The sequence below is a fragment of the Sus scrofa genome, chromosome 13 (genome assembly GCF_054392235.1).
Source record: "Sus scrofa isolate SSC_HxYL_T2T_F1_AM1 chromosome 13, Sscrofa_HxYL_maternal_Yorkshire_Landrace_v2.0, whole genome shotgun sequence".
NCBI lineage: Eukaryota > Metazoa > Chordata > Mammalia > Artiodactyla > Suidae > Sus > Sus scrofa.
In genome coordinates this window covers 163849778-163862977 of record NC_139395.1, presented here as the reverse complement: position 1 = coordinate 163862977, position 13200 = coordinate 163849778, and the positions used below count along the sequence as shown (strand labels likewise).

General features: G+C 37.9%; 1 protein-coding gene across 5 annotated transcripts in view; it reads left to right on the top strand.

The window, feature by feature from the left end:
* Positions 1-13200, top strand: part of LOC110256428 (uncharacterized) — a 1007420-nt gene that overhangs the window by 978048 nt on the left and 16172 nt on the right. The window contains exon 15 of one of the 5 annotated variants that reach the window (XR_014824871.1): positions 1979-2070. The exons of the other annotated variants lie outside the window; for them this stretch is intronic. The gene's annotated coding sequence lies outside the window, so the exon portion shown is untranslated. The remainder of the gene's footprint in view (positions 1-1978; positions 2071-13200) is intronic. 5 annotated transcript variants of the gene reach the window in all.

Sequence of the window (13200 nt, the reverse complement as noted above, 5' to 3'; positions counted from 1 at the left end):
TGTAGTTCTCATTAGAAGAGTTCCAGTGAAATTAGAAAAATCAATATTATGCCATCTAGACAAACGGTTAACTGGCCACCAACCTTTTATTAATCAATTATGTCATAATTTATTTGATGTCATGCCATTGTCATTCTAATAGAGAAATTAATAAACAGGAAAATGAGGATCCAGTATGCTCAAGGCCCTTCATCTACACTGATCAATTTCTTCTATTTTCCTATGCTCCAATACAGGTTTACTATAATATTATGTGGGGCAAAATTAAAATTGGGAGAAGGAAGCCAACAGTTATTAAGTTTTTAACATGACCAGGCCCTGCAACAACAGGTGGTATTATGTATCTTCTAATTTCATTCTCAGAACAATTATTGTGTGATAAGGTCAGTACACTTAATTTTGCAAGTGAAGAAACTAAGGAGTCAATGAACTTGGACCTTGGGAGTTTCCGTCATGGCACAGTGGTTAATGAAACCGACTAGTATCCATGAGGATGTGGGTTTGATCCCTGGCCTCTTTCAGTGGGTTAAGGATCCTGCATTGCCAGTAAGCTGTGGTGTAGGTCACAGACGTGGTTTAGATCCGGAGTTGCTGTGGCTGTGGTATAGGTCAGCAGCTACAGCTCTGATTCAACCCCTAGCCTGGGAGCCTCCTCCATATGCCACGAGTAGGGCCCTAAAAAGACAAAAATGAACAAACAAAAAAACCTGAACCTTGATTTGTTGGACTCTATAAAATTTATGTTCCTTATGCCAGTTCCAAAGTTGAGATATGCCATTATAAACTCAGGAGCATTGAATTAAACAGTAGCTACATTTAATCTATTTAACTGTATTATTTACCACTCAACACTATGGCATGTACAAGAAACTTATAAATTTCTTCACCCTTAGGGTGAGGCAGGAATGCTCTATCAATTCTGCCCCGGAATTCTATCAGTTTCATGGGGTTGCTTCAAGGTAGACAGTGTGCAGTTATATCCCCTAGCTTATAAACAGAATAGCTCCACTTTGATTTGATTTACATATGAACTTCTTGGTGAATGAAAAAGAAGTTGCTGATTTTAAGGAACATAGGTTTGAAACTAGATGATTTCTAAAAAGTCCCCCATTTGTAATATGAATAAATCTGTGTGAATAACATACGGGGTTTGACTTTAAATGCCAAAGTTCCTTAAGGACAGTGCATGACTGTGGATCACATAACTGCTCCCAGTGGCTGGGAAAGCAGAGTCCTCACCCTGCTGGAGTCCTGCCTGACATAGTACAGGTGACTGTTCTGGGGAATGTGGGAGCTTCTCTTTAGTTTTCCTGCCAACAAAATGCCTGCCCGGGACTTTCCTTGATCTAAACAGATTGCTAGGCCCCAATGTTCTGACATTTAAAACTTAATAAATGTAGACATGGAGGACAATTTTTGCATAATTTGTCTTCATCTTATTAAAAATAAAATTTTAAATAGAGAAGAAGGAAAGATATACTCAACCACCTACAAGATAATAATGAGAGAAACAAAATGAGCTATCAGCTATTTTTTCTTATAAATTAATCTTGTTATGATCTTTTTGAAGAAAATATAGAACATTCTTAAATAAACTTTACTTTCCATCGTGTGAATTGTTTGGATTTGAGGAGCTAATGAAGAAGACCCCACATGTTAGGAACCAAAGGTGAGGTGGACACAGGAGTCAGGCAGAGGGAGATAACTATCACTTTATTGCTGATAGAGCTGTTGATGTGTGTGTCTTTAGGCTCATTAGCCAAATGGGCTTGCCAAGAACTTACTCATACATGAGCTCTTCATTTTAAGTCACAGGCGTTAGGAGCCGAGAATATCCCCCCTTACCCATAGCCTCGACCCACAAAATCATTTGATCCTGGAGTACTTACTGCCTGGTCCTGAGCAGGAGAGTTTTCTTCAGACAGATGGATCTTCATTCTCTCAAACTCACCCATCAGAATCACCTTTCTCTCTTTAGAAGGAAGAATGGAGAAGCCCCCTGACAACGACTAGTAGACATCAACTGGTCAAGTCATTGGTGTACTTGGTTTTCCAGGCCCTCTTTCATAGGTGGGTGCCTTTTGTGGGTGTTCTATGTGTACAAAAATGTTCACATTTCATGTCCACTCCCATATACCCATCCACCTTTCTCTCCCCCATACCTCCTTATCATCAATCTTCCAATTTTTCCCTTTCAGGCCCCTGAATAGCTAACTAGGCCTTTGACCTCTGTTCAGGAATCCATATATAGTCTCACCTCTAGTCATTGTTTTCCAAAGTAGGGAGGACCCATGTGCAGCTTTGCTCATTGGGAAAATTTGCCTTGCTCTATTCTTCTTCCATACCATTCCTCAATATTACAACAATGCAGACACCACCCAATTTTTGGCTTGTACCCTATAATCCAATTGAGTTTTTTTCTTTTTATGGCCACAACCTGTGGCATATGGAAGTTCCCTAGCAGGCATTGAATCAGAGCTGCAGCTGAGGACTACACCATAGCCACAGCAACACTGGATCTGAACCACATCCGTGACCTATGCCATAACTAGAATTTTATTTATTACCTGGCCTCTGTAAAGCCCGACTCTACCAAGGAGAGCTTGATAACATTTTGCATCTCTGAATATCAATGTCACCTCAACTCTATGTTGCTAAAATGCCTTGAGAATTTGATTTTACCCAGTGTATAGGCACCTGTGTCAAATCCTGTAGGCTCCTTTGGTTTAGCACTGATGGAATCATTAGACTGTATACTTGCCATGGGGTTGTAGGTCTTTCATCTTAGAGACACAGCCACTCTTCAGTCAGCAGTTTCCAGATATAAATATTGGCTTAGGACTTGGACCCAAGCACACTGTATACTTAAAAATTGTGAACAAGGTATCACAACTTTTTTGTCTTTTTATGGCCGCATCCGTGGCATATGGATGTTCTCAGGATAGTACTGAATTGGAGCTGCAGGCTCTGGCCTACACCACAGCCACAGCAGTGTCAGATCCGAGCTGCATCTGTGACCTATACCGCAGCCCATGGCAATGCCAGATATGTAACCTGCTGAGCGAGGCCAGGGATCGAACCCTCGTCCTCATGGACACCAGTTGCATTTGTTACTGCTGAGCCACAGCGGAACTCCCTAGATCAAAACTTTTTATTAGGGCAATTGCCGTCAGCCTACTACTTCTTCCTTCTTTCCTTCTTCTTTTTTTTTTTTTTTTTTTTGCTATTTCTTGGGCTGCTCTCGCGGCATATGGAGGTCCCAGGCTAGGGGTCTAATCAGAGCTGCAGCCACCAGCCTACGCCAGAGCCACAGCAGCGCAGGATCTGAGCCGCGTCTGCAACCTACACCACAGCTCACAGCAACGCCAGATCGTTAACCCACTGAGCAAGGGCAGGGACCAAACCCGCAACCTCATGGTTCCTAGTCGGATTCATTAACCACTGCGCCACGACGGGAACTCCTCCTTCTTCTGATTATAGATGTTAAGTAGCAGCGCAATTGGCTTCCTAATGGCATGAGTCTAGGGGCACCATGTTCTCTTAACCATCTTCACAACTGCTGGCAAGTTAATTTCCCTTGGCTCTCCCTCTGACTTTCTACTTCCTATCATAATGTGGTCCTCAGCATCTCTGTTAATCTTAGTCATCTGGTCTTACTCTGGGGCCAGATCCCCATGGCAATTAACAAGCCATCTCGGTAACCATCTATCCAACTCCCAGCCCTGGCCTAAAGAGAAGAGCCACAGAACAACTTCATGATACCTGCACCCTCTAAAGAGTGCATTCCTCATGGCTTTGGTGAATGATGTGTTGGCAGGGGATAGGGGTGGGGGCTTTCCATGAAACAATCTGTGGTGGCTGCCAACTAAATGTCACATGCCATCCAGCTCTACAAGGATTAGGTCATTAGCCACTGCAGTCACTGACCTTTAATATACCCTGAAAGGAGCTCAGGGCAGATATCAGAAATGAGGAACTCTGTGATCTGGGAAAAACAGGCAGAACAGGCCTTCAGATAGTTAGATATTTGCAGGAGTAAATTTTATGAACACAATTCCTTGCATATTCTCATACCTAGAAAAGCACTAAAATCACTGATAGAGATATCTGCTCCTCATGAGTAACAGCAGCCTTTTGCCAAAATGTGTGCTTGAGTTCACAGATCCCCCTTGGCTGAAATCATATATATACTGTCTTACCTCTGGAGCAGTTCCTTAGAGCTATCTAGGAGGCTGTCTTCTGGGCTATAGTCCTCAGTGAGCCCCACATAAAACTGAACTCACAGCTCTCACATCATGTATTTTTTTTTTTTTTTTTTAGTTGACACAGGTTTTCTTCTCACAGAATATATTCAAACTAGCCTGTCCAATTTCCTCAATCTTTCTATTCCTTCTTCTTCTGTATGCCAGGGAAACCCAGGCTTTTCCACTTCTCTCACCATGAGTCATGCTTTCTCTAGGCTTTTGAGAGCTACCTCAGTAGCCTATTGCCCAATTCCCTTTGGCTCTTTCAAGATTATTCAGTGCTATGTCCCCCAAAACCAGTCATCTAAATCAATGAATCTCTATTTGTCCAGTCTTAAGGTCCCTGATCAAAGGCCTTCAAAATCAAACCCAAGGGGTGTCACTATACCTTCTGTAGGAAGGCAACACTTTATACATCAAAAAATTGTGATCAGACCAGGTGACACAAAAGACAGCTTAATAAGAGGAAAATAAACAGAAATTTAGTAACAGGTGCATATGTATATACATGGAAACACCCAGTGATGAATAACTTAAAGGGGTTGCTTATAACTTGGGCTTATATACCATCTTAGGCTAAAGCGGAAAAAAGAATTTGGGGCTTCTGAGGAGGTAAAGCAAGTTATGTTAAGGTGACTGGGAAAAGCATGGTAAATAAAAGTTATCCTGTTTAGTAAGATTTCTTGCTTTAAACCAGTGCCTTCTTCATTGATAAGACTTAAGAATTCTCCTCTTCCTGGTACTGAAGAGGGAGATGTCTTTACAAATGGAAATTTCCTTTAAAAGTTTCCTTTATAAAAGGAAAACTTATGTTTTATTTTTAGAACTTCTCCTGCATCTGTTTGTTGTCGGTGACCTTTATTTCAATATAACCTGTATGCCAAAGAAGCGTATTTTGTTGTGGTATATTCTAGTACCCTTAGGGGGAAGCAATGTCTACTAGAACAGTGATAATGGCTGTATATTACTAAGTCGTAGTGATGCCAGGCAGAGGAATGATGAAAAACTGAGGGCTCTTAACAGGACTCAAAGGCTAAATATGAGAGCTAAGGACAATAATGCACTTATTTCCTGCAGTGCTAGAGGGGACAGAGTTTATGAGAAACCTCAGATGTGATCACTGGGGTCCCAGAGCTTAGTAAATGCTCAGCTAAGGCAGGATTATTATGCCAAAGCATCGGGGTGTATGCACTGAGGTTTTTGGCTCTTTAGGCCCCTATGGACTTTCAAAACTTGCCAAGATGTCTCACCACTTGGGCCTGTGACCTGGAACATGAGAAGGCAATAGGGATCTCTCTCCCTTGCCCAAGGGAAGAGAGTTCTGCTATAGGAACTGTTCCGTTTATTTTTCTTGGAGTCAGGCCAATATCTAGGGTTAAATCTCAGAATAACTGGGAATGTACAGGGCCTACGAAGATGTCCTGAAGAAGCTACAAGAATTAGTTGACAAGAGTGTTCTCCTCTAGTAGAATGTTTTTTCCAATCACCAGTGGTGAAGTCTTCAGCAACCAGATCATCTCCTTGTGTTAGGAACTAACCATGCCCAATTTTGTACTCAAAATTTGGTTCTCCTTATCTCTGGGATGGTGAGTGAGAAATTCCTATATCCCATCTATTTCCTTAGATCATGACTAGTACCATCTGTATCTGTACAGGCTTCCTAAAAGCAGGCACCAAATTGGATTTAGATGTGCAAGCAACTGATCAGGAGAACACTTGTGAAGGATGAATTGGGAGAGAGCACAAGTGGGCAGGGAGAACATCCTGTGATGCATGTCTGAACCCAGAAAAGGGAGAGGACAGGAGGATTGGATAGAAAGATCCTCACACCGTAGCATAGCTCTGGGAACGTGACCCGCTACAGTGGTTTCATGGGCAATGGTGATGGTTTGGCTCTAGTATCCCCTACTGTGCACAGTCATTGCCTGGAAACAGCCAGGACAGCCCTGGTGAAAGCTTTGGGGTTCATACTGAGGTATGGCCACCAGAACTGTCATCCACAGCAGGTTCTCCTGAGGGTATAGGTGAAGAATTTCACCATGTCCCCCATCTTCAACATTAACTTGTTACCTTTTGGAAATTACTTTAAAGAGTCATCTTCCAAATTATAACAAGGCCCAAAATATAAGATCAGTAACAGAATGATTAGGGGAAATAATTTAAAATAACAGAACACATGACTGGAAGTCAGGAAAATTATGCTTTGCTTGTTATCAGTTGTCTAAGCCACTCAGCTCCTCTGCAGCACCACTTTTTCAGTCAATTGAATGAGGATAATAGAGTTGAAAATCTCTTATTTTGGCTATGGTATTGGTCATAAAAGAAATCATTAAAGGGACAAAAATTCAATGATGTTTTTATGTCCTATATATTTTATGTAAAAAAACAACAAAAAAAAGCATATACAATTTTTGAACTAAGGGCCATATGTTTGCTGTATTTGGCATTCTGCCATTTTTATTTTTGTAATCTGAGCTCAGAGTTCATCTAATTTTTAATCCATGTTTCTCCCAATGTTTTAGAGTTGTTTCCTACATCTGATTTGACAACAATGTCTTAGCAACTCAGCTTTACTTAAACTGGTCCAAGAATTTTTCATGGAAACTGGCATTGTTTTGTTTTTTATTTTGTGGGTTTTATTGCAGTGATATTTTATTGAATATGTAAATTTTTCTGTCTCTGTATCTTTTTTTTTTTTTTTTTTTTTGCTGCACCTGGGGCATTTGGAAGTTCCCTGGCTAGAGACTGAATCCAAGCCACAGCTGCAACCTATGCTGCAGCAAAACCAGATCCTTAATCCACTGCACCACAACAGGAACTCTGCATATGGAACTGCTAATTAAACAGGTTTATAGCCAATTTTTGGTAAAATACACTTCAAGTCATTAAGTATAAGGGCATTGGCACCAGAGAAATTAGCCTATAATCTGTCATAATTTAGTGTTTATGAAATGGAATGAGCTGGGATTACCAAGAGCTGGTCATAAAGATGGATTGAGGAAAGCTCTATAAATCTCAGTGGGCTTTTGGAGATTCTAAGTGTACTGATCTATGTTGAATTAATAAATAATCCACACGTATGAATCATCTGATTAGTTTTCAAGTTTTACACTTTGTACATATTTCTCTGTATTTGTATTGCCTTTTACCTCCTTTCTGCCAAGACATGGTTTCTATAAAACTCCATTTTAGAATCATTTCTTTACACAGATTCTTGTATGTGCTGGATGTTTTCTAGGAAGTGACAGGTAATACTTCTGCTTTCTGGAAAGATGCTCATACCCTAGTCATCTTCTTTGGTATCTTCAGTGACCTGTTTGACTTTGTACTACTAATTCCTACTCCATGCCTTTTCATCATATGCCAATTCTAACAGGAAATGATTAATCTAATTTGTCAAAATAGCCCTACAGTTAATGCTTATTCACATCAGCTGTCTACACAATACCAACTTGACCCTCCTTATTTAAATGAAATCCTTGAGCAATTCTTTTTCCCAAATGAATTGAGCCTCTTTAGCAGTTTTTGTAACTTTTACACTGAAAAATTTAGACAAAATTGAGTTTGATTCTAAGCTTAGATTATACTGCCTAACTAATGATTTTTATTCATATTTGAAAATGAGAAGAGCCCAGGCAAACTGACCAACAGGTAAAAGTGATACTGCTGGCTCGTAATGATCAAGTCCCCTTTTCTACTTCACATAATTTGGAGCATGTTCTCATATCCTTTTTATTATGATGTCAAAATCAAGTATGTAAAATATTAAATGTACTTCTAGCTGACAAGTTCAGTGCAACAAATATTTCTTGGCTTCTTTATATGCTAGGCATTATGGGAAAATAAAATGATTCTGAAACTACAGTCCCTATCCAAAACCGAAAATGGGTTGGGTAGTTTTAAGACAAATAATCATGTCATAGGGCATAAAATATATTAAACTGAACAAACTATATTGACTATAAAACAAAGTAGCATAATTCAGGTATAGGAGCAACTTTAGAAAGGAGGTTAAGATACCAACATTTGGACTGAGATTTAATGAGTGAGAAAGAGCCACTAAGAAAAGACTGGCAGGAGGGCATTCAAGGCAAAACGACCAAGAAGGATAAAGTCCCTGAGTCAAAAATAAATTTGTTATATTTGAGGAAGACGATTAAGTCTAAGGTGGCTAGAGTATAACAAGTTCAGGTAATTGTAATATGAGGCAGAATAGAGGCAAACAACTAGTTGTCTCATTTAGATTAAGTGGAAAGCCTGTAGCAGGTGTTAAGCAAGAAAGTTACATTTTATGATTTATGCCTATTTCATTCTATAATTTTATGATATTTATATGTAATATATATTTTACATTATATATTCTGTATTATATATATGATTATATAGAGATGGCCTTTGACTTATGAGTGTTCGACTAAAGATTTTTCGACTTTACCATGTGATGTGAAAGTAATTTGCACTCAGTGGCAACCATACGTTGATTGTTGGTCTTTTCTCTGGCTAGCGATATGAAGGACGATACTCTCTTGTGATGCTGGACAGCAGCAGCAGCTGCAGCTCCCAGTCAGCTGCATGATCATGAGGGTAAACAATTGACACACAGCCAATCTGTACCCACACAATTATCCTTTTTTTCTTTGCTTTCAGTAAAGCATTCAATAAACTTCATGATGTATTTTAACACTTTATTATGAAATAGGCTTTGTGTTAGATGATCTGCTCAACTGTAGGCTAATGTAAGTTTTCTGAGCATGTTCAAAGCAGGATACGCTCAGCTGCAATCTTTGGTAGGTTAGGTTATTAAATTCATTTTAGAGTTAAAATACTTTCAGCCTACAGTGAGTTTATCAAGATATAACCCCATCATAAGTTGAAGAAGATCTATAGTATACATTATGTGTGTGTGTGTGTGTGTGTATATATATAAACAACTACTTATAAATTAAATAAGCATACTATTTCTCATTTGTAGCTGTAGAGACAGAATCCAACATTCCGATTTTTTCTTTCGAGTTTCCCCCAATAAGATCATATTGTGATTCTATTCACTTATCCCTTACTTTTTTAGGACCTTGGTTGTTGGGCTCCATCTCATGATGATATGACACCATTAGTGAGTAAAGAGGCTGATATTCTAATATGGTCCATAGATGTGCTAGAGACAGGTAGTGCTCACCAAATTTTCCAAGGGCTCTCTTGTGTTTTCTAGCTTCTTTTTCAGAAAAATGGGAATCAATGGATTGTACAGAAGAATTATGAGTATCACTGCTGGGATAAGACAATATAGAGCCAATTCGTCCCTCAGTCTCTCTCCAGCTTGGAGCTCATGTGTTGTTGGGATGATTGTGTCACAGCCAAGTAAATCCTATTTTCTAGGTCAAAATGTTCCCACTAACCTGTATCACATTTTGTAAGAAGTAAACTTTTGTGTTAAGCCATTGAGATTTTTGAAGGATTTTTACTGCAGTTGCTTGGTGTTAATTATATTGACTAATAAAATAGGCCACCTATTCCTCCAGTGAGCAGAGGAAAATGAGCCAAAAGAAGGGTTACACATAATACATTAAACTTCCCTCATTACTGGCACTGACTAAATGTGAGGACCTGATCATCCTTTACATTTGCTTCACAATTTAGAATTTACAAAGACTATTCTTACCTATTATCTACTGTGATCTTCATTAGAAAGCCAGGATGATAAATTAGATTAACTACCCTGCTTAATGCCCCATAGCTTCCAAGAGAGAGAACTCCTGACTCCACTGTATGTATGTGTGTATGTAATGTTGAAAATGTACATATATATATATATATATATATATATATATATACATTTACATGTATGTTTAAATTTGTGTACCTTAGCAAAACAATAAGATCCTGATTTCTCTTTCTCATGATTTGATTTCTAAATCTCTTGCCTAGAACACCAATGAAAAGTGTTAGTGATTTATATTTTCCAATCCACAGAATACTGATGCTTAGGAAAGCTAAAGTAGTAATAACAATAACTGATAATAATAATAATTAAAAAAGGAATGGGGTCCGAGGGTCAGAAGATACATGGGTGAAATCAGTTGTGAACATGCTAGTTGTGTGTCCTTGACCCAGTTGACTACTGTCTGAGGGTCTATTTCCTTGTCTTTGAAATGAAGATGCTAGAAAAATAACTGCAAATAAACTTTGCAGCTTGAAATGACATACTTTTGTGTTGAAACCACTAGATGTATTTCCACGGTAGGAAAATTTAACTTCCTGCTTTACTTAACATGGTTTTAAAAATGCATTGTTATAATTTTTTAATTACTCAATGAATTTTATTACATTTATAGTTGTACAATGATCATCACAACCCAATTTTATAGCATTTCCATCCCAAACCCCCAGCCCATCCACCCACCCCTAAACCTGTGTCCTCTGGAAACCATAAATTTTTCAAAGTCTGTGAGTCAGTATCTGTTCTGCAAAAAAGTTCATTGTGTCCTTTTTTTAGATTCCACATGTAAGTGATAGCATATGTTATAATTTAAGGAGTTGAACTAGAAGACTCAAGGTACAGTTTAAATGAACTTGGAGAAGATTAATTTAAGTTACAGTGACTTCTGGTAATACCACCAGAAAAATTCCCAGTTTGAGCTCTAATTTCAAAGTCCATAAGGTGAAGTGCAACATCAAAACCTTAATTTTCATTCTGCCTTCATTATAAACTTCTTCATCCTGGGCAAGTTCCTGTATTCCATAGCTGTTTGAAAAATGTGTAGAATACTGGTCTACTGCAAGAAATCATTACAAGGAGTTCTTAGGGAAAAAAAAAGTTAAAGCACTTGTTTACTTTCTCTTGGCTCAGAGAGATTTGAATAAAAGTTACTCAGTGAGTTTCACTGAGAATCTACTTAGTGCTCAGTGCTTTCTTCCACTTGGAGGATTTGGGGAAAATGAATCTTCCTAGTTTATTCTATTCTCTACTCGCTTTATAATGGTTACATGAAGAAGTCATTTCCCCAAATCAATGACTTTTCATCAGCATTGTCCCTCGAAAAAATTATAATGCAGGCAATATTTATCCTCCTCTATCTCAAGTTTCTCTTCCTTGACTCTTAGCTTTTCTTATAACCACTTGTAATACACCACCAATCCTGTTCCCTCCCAACTCTCTGAGATGGCAGCGAGCCTGGCTTCCTCTACCACACTGTTTCCCCCACTGCTCCCCTCTGCACAGGAAGGTCTTTTTATGTGTGAAAGACTGATAACAGATTTCTTCAAATATGTAAATAATTGATATAACTCAAGAGTGGATTAACAGAATGTAATGGATCATAACAAAAGGGAAAATGTGAGTTAAATGCGTATCTCTCCTTACAGGTGAAATTTCAGGTTTTAAATCCAGGGAGGGACCCGTCCTAATATTTATTGAAAGTACAGTGTGTGCCTGACACCATGAAAGGAGTTTTCACATATAATATCTTCTTTTCTCTGCACAGTAACCTCATGGTTAGACATTATGCTTTTATATATAGATAGATAGAGAACAGTATTTGGGAAAGATTAAGCAATTTACTGAAGGTTACAAAGTCAGTAAGTAGCAGAACTGGGATTCATTTCCTGGTCTGTCTGACTACAAAATCCACACTTCTCAATCATATTGCATCTTTGTGTTTCTGAGATGATGTTTTGAAAAGAGCTGTAAGCCCCTGAGGCTAGCCCTGTTTAAAGCTTTTCAGAATCACACTTTTCACTTTTATTATTTGCCAAGTAATACTATTTCAATTTTAAAACCCCTCTCATAAGTCGAACCATATTTGCCCATTCAATCTAGGTTTCATGTAAAAGAAAATGCTCTGAAAAAAAGAAGAAAAGCAGAATTTACAACACCCACAACCCAAGGATGATTACTTTAAGCACCACTTAAGCCCCAGAACTGCTTTTTCCCTGCTCTTTTAATGTAACTTTTACAAAAACATAATCTCCAGTGAAAATAAGACAAATTTATTTCTTTTGGGGAAAGCCTCTGAACTGAACTGAAAGCTTTATTATTTTTCTTTTACTTTAAGGAGAATCTGAGTATTTCATTTTGTACTTTTAGTTTTACAGCTTCTGCTGCACAAGAAGCTATACTAGATAGGGTTTGGGAAGGCCAACCAGTGGGCTCCACTACACTTCCATAGTTTACTGCTCTAGAATATCTGTTTCTTGAGCTTGAACTTGTGGGAAGTCTGAGAAAGGATCAAAAAATTTAGCAGTGAGTTTCAGAGTATACATTCATAGACAGAAAATTCCCCAATTCTTGTTACCCAGAGAGTACTGATCAACATCACAAAAAGGGAAATAAAATATAACAATGTCATTTATTGATATAGAATCAAAAGTCCTCAAAAAATGTTAGCCGGAGGAACTCAGCATGACATTAAAACTAACAATATAGCATGACCAAATGGAGATATGTCTGGAATATAAAAATAGCTTAAAATTTAAAAACCTATTCATGATTCTTCATATTAACAGGTGTTAGTGTGTTAACATTAACAAGACAAACAGTTATCTCAACTAGTGCTAAAACAAATTAGACAACAAGTGCAAATACATTTGGAAAAACATTTATTTTTTAACTTAATGACAAGAGAATACAAAGTGTTGTCAGTTTTCCACATTATTTGAATTCTTCACCTGAAAATGATCTTAGAGTTTATCTAGAAGGAGGAAATTTTAACAAGAGTTAATAAAAGTTGAAAAATTAAAATCACTGCAGATGGATTTATTCTTTCAAATGTTAAGATGTATGATAAATTTATAGTGCATAACATATTGTTATACTGTTTAAGAAACAAACATTTCAATGTAATGGAAAATCCCAAAATAGAGTATTTGTAAGACTTTAGTATTTTGAATTAGTGGTTATTTAGTACATTATTTTGTGATAAATATTGGGACAAAAATGTTCAAAAGTTTGTGATACATC